This window comes from Helianthus annuus, chromosome 11, assembly GCF_002127325.2.
Source record: "Helianthus annuus cultivar XRQ/B chromosome 11, HanXRQr2.0-SUNRISE, whole genome shotgun sequence".
NCBI lineage: Eukaryota > Viridiplantae > Streptophyta > Magnoliopsida > Asterales > Asteraceae > Helianthus > Helianthus annuus.
Window position 1 is genome coordinate 176,308,551 of NC_035443.2, and position 9,463 is coordinate 176,318,013.

The window sequence follows — 9,463 nt, forward strand, 5'->3', positions numbered from 1 at the left end:
TTCGTACGAAATGGCATGTTGCCATTTCGTGCGAAATCATCTGCCTATAAATATGGCACTTGGGTTTTTCATTTGGTACGAAATAGTGAGACGTGTAACGAAGTTCTGCCCAATTCTCATCATGTAATCAAGTTGAAAATCAATGAAAAACCTGTTTTAAGTATAATTCTCTGTTTCTACACCTTTCTATCACTGATTCTCAGTTGTTTGACTATTTCCGCCTTTCAAACGACTTAGATTTGACTCTGAACAAATCATATAGGTCGCAAAACGATCCTACGGGGATTTTGGTGCTTGTTCAATGCTTCTTAAGGTTAATATTTAATCTCTTTTTAAATCATTTAGTTTGAATATATTTTATTATCAATACAAGTAAATTTTGTTCTACATAAGACTTTGTGGTTTTTTTTGTAATTTGTAACAACATTTACCAATGACTATAATGCATCAGGTAATCATATAACTTGGAGCACTAATGAATCTAACTTGGAGCACTAATTAATCGAAACAAGCCAATGACAAAACTGAGGAAGACGGAAAATGGGAAGAACTCATGATACCCGCAACAAACCCATGAAGACAATGACTTATAAGTATTATGTTATCTTGGTTGTTTTTTTTATTTGTGTTCTAGAACTCACAAGTTATCGGTCTTTACATTTTTTATTTGTCCACATGTATTATTCTATCTAAGCACATTTCCTACATAAATTGTGAATTCATAGTAATTTGTAAATTTTTTTGGTATTATTTGCTTAGATTGGTTTGAGACGTATTATTGGAAATTAGTTTTTATACTTTTAATAAGTATAATAGAGACTAGAAAATTCACTTTTAGAGATTGATTTTTCAGTCTCTAAAATAAATATATTATGTACTTAAATAACATGGCATTAGAAACTAATTATTAGTCTTCGAAACATTTTATTAGGGACTGAATTAACATGGAATCACGAACCTAGTGAAATGTATTAAGGACCTTATCGACAAGTTTAGAGGACAGACTTCCAGTCACTAAAGTTAAACATTGGGGACTTAAATATCATACTATCCAAGACTGATTTGCAGTCACCGAGAAAAGTATTGAGGACTGAAATGTCGTGCTACTAGGGTACAAATCAACGACTGAATTTTTATATATCGAAGAGTGATCGTCAGTCCCCGATAACCATTAGGGAGTGATTTAGATGTATCAGAGACTGTTTTTTTAGTCTCCAATACTCATTTTTTTTTTGTAGTAATTAGTAAGATAACCCAAATTACGTTAGCCATACAACCGAGACAGAACTCCAACGAACTGAGTCAGGCAGAGCCTTGACATGTGTTACGGAGCCCTAAATCAATCGGGTAGGGTAACTAATACGTAACCGGAGGTTATAATACTTACAATGAGGCAGAGCATCGCTATTTAGGGGTATTATATCTCGAGAGTTTATACAAACAGAAGTTGAGAGAGAATATCAGAAAATGAACGAGGAACAAATGAGCCTCGACCTCCCTATTTATAGTCTGACGGAGGGCGGCTCGCGCCCCGTGACCAACTCAGGGTCGGCCTTCGCGGCTCGCGACGAAGGTAGGTTAGGTCGTAGGCTTGGCCAGTCAGCGAATATAGCCTTGCCACGTGTAACGACTCGCCCAAAAATGTCCTAAAACGCTCCGTAAGTGGAAACCCGAACCCCTGAAACCCTAACGTACATGAGAAATCAAGAAATCAAGAATTTAGAGTTTCAGTGTAACACCTCGAAATTTTGTGTCCAATAATGTATTGACACGTGTCTTGAGTTTACACGTGGCATTTAATATTAAATAAAGGACTAAAGTTGACAAACCTTGAAAGTATGTAAATTCGAGGGTTATAAATGTCAAACAAGGGTAAGTATACTGTATAGTAACCCTAAAACGATGCTCGTACCTTCAAACGAATAAATCATGGATCGTACGGAAGCGAAACGCGGAAGAAAGTGAGAGATTACAAGCTGCAGGGGTTAACTGTGTCAACATGTTTAATTATACCCCTGAGTGACCCTTTGACGAACCCGAGGCTTTGTAACAGTAAAATACGCTCACTAGAATGTACCATATAAATTCCGCGAAGTTCTGTTTTAAAACGAGAAAGTTATGATCAAATTCGTATGAGAAGGGTTAAAAGCGTCAACAACGAAAGTTAAGGCTTTCCGGATAACTAACAAACTAACCGGGGGCTTAACAATGCGGGTAAATGACACGAGGCCCTTAGTTGTAAATAATCAAGGGCCAAATCGCAAAGTTACCCCTTCAAACCCGAAAGGTCAGGTTATTAATTACCAGAGATTTTGTTATTAATTACAAAGATTTACTCAATGATTACAAAGGATTCAAAAATCTTGGAAATTAGACCTAACGCGGGCCGCGTAAAGGTTTTTGGGTAAGTTGATGCGGGCCGCGAGCCTCCTGCAGTTACGCGTTCTGATATGAAAACTCAGGCGGCCCGCGTACAAGATGCATGAACTTTCATGCGGGCCACGTGAACCACCCAGATGCAGAAACTTTGGACAGACTTGTTGTTTGAAGTTGTGAACGATCAAAAGTGCAATAAGTGAAGCATGGGCGCCCCCTACTTGCCTCCTAGCATCAAGGGCCACCTGCTGAACATCCATACTCACTTGTAGCCTGAGTTGTAATGATCTAGAGGCTATTCTTTCACTATAAATAGGCCTACATTGTGCATAAGTTCACCACACCTCAAAACACATCTTCTGATCATTCCTGAAGCTCCCAAGTGTTCTTCTATAATCCTAAGTCGTGCACTAAGCCTCTGTAAGTATGCCAAACCTTCTATGGCTTTGTTTTTGCTTAGTTTAGCTTAAAAGTCAATCCGTCGTAACTAACGATTGACTTTGCGATAAATCACGAATGGTCCAGTGAATTGTCGAATCAAAAGTAGTTATGTGTTGGTATTTATGTGGGTAATAAACCCCTAAAAGGGTTCCCTCTGATCACCACTCTAGCTAGTTCAAATAACGAGTCAAACATGCTTAGAAAAAGTCAACAGAAAGCCATTTTTGCGATTCTTGCATAATCTGTAATGTAGGTGATATGTAACCTGTTTGAACACTCATAAAACATGATATTAAGTATACTAACTTGTCTAAGCTCGTTTGATTCGGCCATTTGCTATATTGACCCGGTTCGGAGCCGAATGTCGCAAAAGTTTGACTTTTGCTTTGACTTCAGTTCTGACCCATTTTAGTGCAATGTAGATATGCCTTAGGACTCTCTTAGGACCAGGTCACGTGATGGTACCACCCTCTGTGACCGGTTCGTTGTTTGTCCGAGTCTTTTACGCATTTCCGTTAATTACTTAAAAGTTGACCGTAACACCCTTTTCAAAATAAAACGAGTATTTCGGACACGTGAAGGGACCATAACCTTGCTTAATAAATTCTAAGCATGTCCCTAAAGTTTCACGCCAATCCGAGGTCTAGAATAGGAGTTATGCTAAATAGCGCAATTAAAAGAAACTTTTGTAATAAACGGCGCGATTAGCATAACGCCTACCTAAACCAAGATTTCGACACCAAACCTTTTACTCACTGTTGTAAAATAATATTTTGGGATTTTTAAAGATTTTTAATTAATTTTAACCTGCTCATAACCTGCGGTTATGGCTACGGTTCGGTAAATACCGAATATGCCCTTTTCGGCCAAAACTTGAGTTCTACAAGGTCTTTTGACCCGATTCCAGTTGCTACTGATTTTAAATAATAAATAAGTATTTTGGACTTTATAAACTGAACGGGAAACTAAGATTTCCTGTAGAACTCAGAAAGCCCTTTAAAAGTCCTTAAAATGACCGGAAAACCCCTACGGGGCGTATAATAAACTTAAACTCGTTACGGGCATCACGGAAGGTATCCTACTGATACCACAACCTCTTTAAGGCATATTGACTTAGGAAACAAGCGTAAGACTCTTACGGTTACTCGTTGCGCCTATTGCGCGCGCGGTTCGGCTTATGTAACTAGTTTACATAAATTAGCCGATACGGGTCAAACCATATTATTTTGACCCCAAAATCCAGAGTGTGAATATTAAACCCATATAAAACAATCCTTCAAACTTGTTGGGTCGGAATCACATTCCATTCCCGGTTTTCGCCTTTCACGCGATTAAACCGTATCTATCCTTTAAAACTGACCGGTCTAAGCTACGGCAAATATAAAGACCCGTTAGGATTCTAATAGGTTATTTTTAAAACCTTCGTTCCAGAATAGGAGCCCAGTAAAAGATATCTGTGATTTAATCAATTAAGGACTGTACTTGCAAAGGTAAATACTTTTAACTTAATTTCCGTTATACGGGCTTGGGTTACGGTATATATAAAATACCGCTTGATCGAGCATCAAATCTTCCATCGTTCGGTGGTTAATTGAATAATTTGATCGGCTCGTTTAAATAGTCTTGTTACTTAAAAGCCTTTGGGGGGTTAATGACCATGTCCCGGATATCCTTGGCAGCATTTTACGAAATGGCCACGACCTTGACATTCGGGTGTAGGCGTACACCCGGCATTATGTCCATAATTATAAAGGCATAGCCGTTGGTTACCCGCCACGGTGTTATATGCTATGTGGTGTGTCCATTGATCTTTAACCCGGACTAGATCCGGGCTACCAGACGCAAAAGGAACATGTAATTCGTTCACAAGATTATAATATTAAATAATTCTCCCAAGTTATAAAAGAGTTTGTGCCTTGTGCATTCAAATCAATTTTAATAAACATTTTACAAAAGTGTCGGTTGAATGTATTTACCAGTGTAAACTGACGTATTTTCCCAAAAAGATTAAATGCAGGTACTAAACGTAATCGGCTGGCTATAGCTCCTTAGCATCTTAAAGAGTCTCGCAAGCTTTTGATGCCTTGTCGGTTGAACAATACTTTCTATTATTTTGATCCCCCTGTGGATACCATTCAACTATTTGTGATACATTCGATATTACAATCAATGGTTGAATTATATTTATCTTTATGCTTCCGCTGTGCATTCATATAATTGTGTGGTTTGACTATATTGTTGCCAACTACGTCACGGTAATCCCCCACCGGGCCCACCGGTGATACACGTGGAAATCGGGGTGTGACAGGTTGGTATCAGAGCCAACATTGAGTGAATTAAACACTATCCTAATGTGTTTAATCTCAGTGACACAATTGCACATACTTGAGTCTAGACAAGAACATAGGACAAATTCGAATTGTTATTCCAAGTTGTCTTTTTATTATCATTGTTATTTAAAGTTTTAAAAGCAGGAATATGGCACCTGTAATTTTCCGAGGAAGAGGAAGAGGAAGGAGAGGCAGAGGAGAGATCGTTACTCCCCATGATCACGAAGCTGGACCTTCAAATACGCGAGCTCCTTCGACCACAAGGAGTGAAGAACCGCAAAGACGGAGAAACCTTTTCGAACCTGCGAGGCATTCCACCTCGCACAGCTCGACGCCATCGTATCGTCACTCGTTTGGGCCAGATTCCGAAAATGATCCCAATAACCCTCAACCCTACTACATGCCTCTACAGCGTTCGGTATCGCACCGTGCTTTTGACGATCCCACTCCTTACTTCAGAAGCCAGAGATTACATTCAGGAACCTGCAGGCTTTGTCCCGTTAGGACCACAGGATCACTTCTCAGAAGACCATATGGATGAGGACACAGATCCAATAGAACCTGCTCGTGGTACGCCCACACATCCTATCGAGATCTCAGATGGATCTTCTTTCCATGGCACACCTTATCAAGGGCCAGATAGCTTTCAAGCGTTGTTCAACCAGCACGAGTGGTACTTCACACCCTCCCATCAGACATCGCAACACGAGCAGCAACAACAACAAGATCCCTCTGAGGATCCACGTTTCGTGGCAGTTACGTCACCACCACCGCCACCGGTTCAACCAGTTATGCCTGATCCGCCGAGGCGTAGGAGATCGGGTGCTCGTATGTCCACCCGAGGAGGGGAATTTCACTTCAGCACCCCTCGCCACTCGAGTGCTAGTCACTATCCGTCAGTACCGGAAGAAGGACCTTCAAGTCCAGTACAGGAGGCGAACTCCGCACCAGTTGCACCATCTTCGCCACCATTTGGGTATGACCACCCAATACCTGCATACACGGGTCCGACGGCATACAACCCGTTCGAACCATCATCGCACGCACATTACAATTATAACTATGAGCGCGACCCATATGTGGTAGCGGCTAGGTATAATGCCCGTTATCCCGACGGAGCTTTTGGAAACATGGGGATACAGGACTACTCAGCTCATGGGTATCCAACACCTCCTAGACCTCCAGTTCCGCAACCGGCGCCACAACCACGTTTTTTTCCGCCCGAGCAAGAAGAAATCCTCCACCGCTTAACTCGTGTGGAACGGGATTTCAAGGAAGAACGAAAGAACAACAGGGGATTTCTTAAGGGTCTAGCGAACCTGTTGAAAGGCAAGAAGAAGAAACGTGACCATTAGCCCTTATATATGTTCTAATGTAATGTCTATTTTAAATAAGTCCCTGCGTGGACGTTTATCGTATTTCAGTCCCTACGTAGACTTATCTTTTAGTCCCTACGCGGACATCTATCTTGTATTAGTCCCTGCGTGGACTTGTCTCTTTATTAACCTCTGTGTAGGTAAGTACTTGTTTAAAAGTCCCGTTTAGGGCAGCGTGTAATCGTATTTGAAGTTATGGAATGTTATGTTATGAATTTCATTTTTGTTATTACTATATATGAAATAAATCAAAATCATTCCTTTTAAATTAAATCTGCCTAAATAAGGAATCTTAAGAGTGAAACCTAGCCAGGTGTCTTTTAGACCCGGCCGAGATGGTAAGACCTAATTAAAAGATTCAAATTCCCTGTTAACCTCTGTAAGCATGTTAACAATCATGGCAGATGTGATTCGTTAAAATCGCACACGTCATTCTTATACAAGAATCCTTTAAAGGATTCCAAAGCCCAAATTAATGATATAATAAATCATGGGTTAAATCATTAAATGAAGATGATCACTTGTTAAACATCCATTAGCGATGTAGTGCCTACGGGCCGAATTATCAAACATCCATTAGTGATGTAGTGCCTACGGGCCATAATTGTTGTCATAATAAGACAAAAGACAGTGGTGGTCTATGACTCCCTGTCAGAAAAGGGGAAAGAACTACGGTTCAAACCTTCGTACCTTGATTCTCTGTAAGCTCGGCTAATATTATATAACGTCCTCGTGACTAGACTTTTATGCCACTAGCAATGTTAATTGTAATTAGGATAAGTATGTTCAAATCCTAAATAAAAGTGAGTAACAAATTAACCAGATATGGTCTCTGTTACCATGGTTAATGAATTGCCATAAAAGACAATTCAATAATGAACTCCTAAATAAAATTTTCGTTATCTTCTGTAACAGATTCAAGTTACCATGGCTAATCCTAATGGAGAAAATAGTCATACAAGTAAAGATGAATATGATAATGCCCAAGTACATTTAACGGGCGCTCAATTATAAGCTCTCGTCGACAATGCTGTTCAGGCAGCCCTAGATCGACAATATACCGAATCTCGAAGCAGAACCGTATCCAAACCACCCTCCAAGCCGAAAAACACTCAAAATCCCACAGCAAACCACTGTCCAAGCCCAAAAAGGATGACGATAATCACTCGTCCAATGAAAACAGTGTTCGTCGTGAAAGGGAGTATACTGATGCTTCCCGTGCCAGGGGCTGCACCTACAAGTACTTTGTGTCTTGTAAACCCCGAGACTTCACGGGGGAGAAGGGTGCCGTCGATTGTATGACGTGGCTGGATGAGATGGACACCGTGGTGGACATCAGTGGCTGTGCGGAAAGGGATGTGGTAAAGTTTGTGTCGCAATCATTTAAGGGCGAGGCCCTGGCTTGGTGGAGGGCGTTGGTTCAGGCCTCGGGAAAGACTGTGCTTTACAGCATGACATGGGAGGAATTCATTTCTCTCATCAAAGAAAATTACTGCCCTCAACATGAGGTGGAGAAGATAGAGTCCTATTTTGTATCATTAGTGATGACAAACCTGGACTGCCAAGCCTACTTAACGAGCTTCAACACGATGTCTCGGTTGGTTCCATATCTGGTAACCCCGGAGCCAAGGAGAATCGCTCGTTTTATCGGGGGGTTAGAACCCACAATAAAGGCAAGTGTGAAAGCCTCTCGGCCAACGACCTTCAGGTCTGTAACTGACCTCTCCTTGTCCCTCACAATGGACGCGGTCCGACTGAGATCGCTGAGGAACAAAGAGGCCGAGAAGAGGAAGCGTGAGGACGAGACCTCACGAAGGTCGGGCAAGAAACACCGTGGGAACGGTGATGGCAAGAGAGGGACAGAGTCGAAGAAAAATGGGCAACAATCTGGAGAGAAGCCCAAGTGCAAAAACTGCCAGAAGCATCACTTTGGTAAGTGTAGGCTCGGGTCGAACTCACAGTCTCAGTCAAGGTCGCATACGTGTGGACTGTGCAAGTCCAAGGACCACAAGACGATGGACTACAAGAAAATAAAGGATGCAACCTGCTATAACTGCAGTGAGAAGGGGCACATTAAAAGTAACTGCCCCAAATTCGCCAAGAAGACAGAAGAAACCAAAAAGAATAACGCTAGAGTCTTCAAGATGGATGTGAAGGAAGCTTTGCAAGACGACAACGTAATCACAGGTACTTTTCTCGTAAACAATATCTTTGCAAGAGTACTTTTCGACTCAGGCGCTGATAAGTCCTTCGTAGACCAAAAATTTTGCAAATTGCTGAATATACCTGTCAAAACCCTAAATGTGAAATACGAGGTAGAGCTAGCAGACGGCACAGTAGAAACCGTCTCCACTATACTAGATGGATGTGTGATATCCATTAAGAACCACTCTTTTCCTCTATCTCTACTTCCCTTCAAACTGGCTGGTTTTGACATAGTTCTGGGTATGGACTGGTTATCCCACAACCAGGCCCAGATCGTCTGCAACAGAAAACATATAGTGCTAAAAACTCCGACTGGTGAATCGCTTACCATTCGAGGAGATACGCAGTATGGATTGCCCGAGAACGTAACTATGCTCAAGGCTTCTAGATGTTTAACAAGAGGCTGTGTCATCTACATGGAACAGGTGATTATTGAAGAGCCCAAACCAAAGATAGGAGACATTCCCGTCATTTCGGAGTATCCAGAAGTTTTCCCCGAAGATCTACCTGGGTTGCCACCAGATAGACAAGTGGAATTCAGAATCGATATCATCCCTGGAGCAGCTCCCATTGCTAGAGCACCCTACAGGCTCGCACCAACTGAAATGAAGGAATTAAGGACCCAGCTGGATGAACTGCTGGCTAAAGGTTTCATTAAACCGAGTTCATCCCCTTGGGGAGCACCTGTCCTGTTTGTTAAGAAGAAGGACGGATCGATGCGTCTGTGCATCGATT

General features: G+C 41.6%; 1 long non-coding RNA gene across 1 annotated transcript; it reads left to right on the top strand.

The window, feature by feature from the left end:
• The first annotated feature begins 236 nt into the window (after nt 1–236).
• LOC110887387 lies at nt 237–728 on the top strand. The gene is made up of 2 exons (XR_002563274.2): nt 237–313; nt 452–728. It is a non-coding gene; the product is annotated as an uncharacterized LOC110887387 (long non-coding RNA).
• The last annotated feature ends 8,735 nt before the right edge of the window (nt 729–9,463 follow it).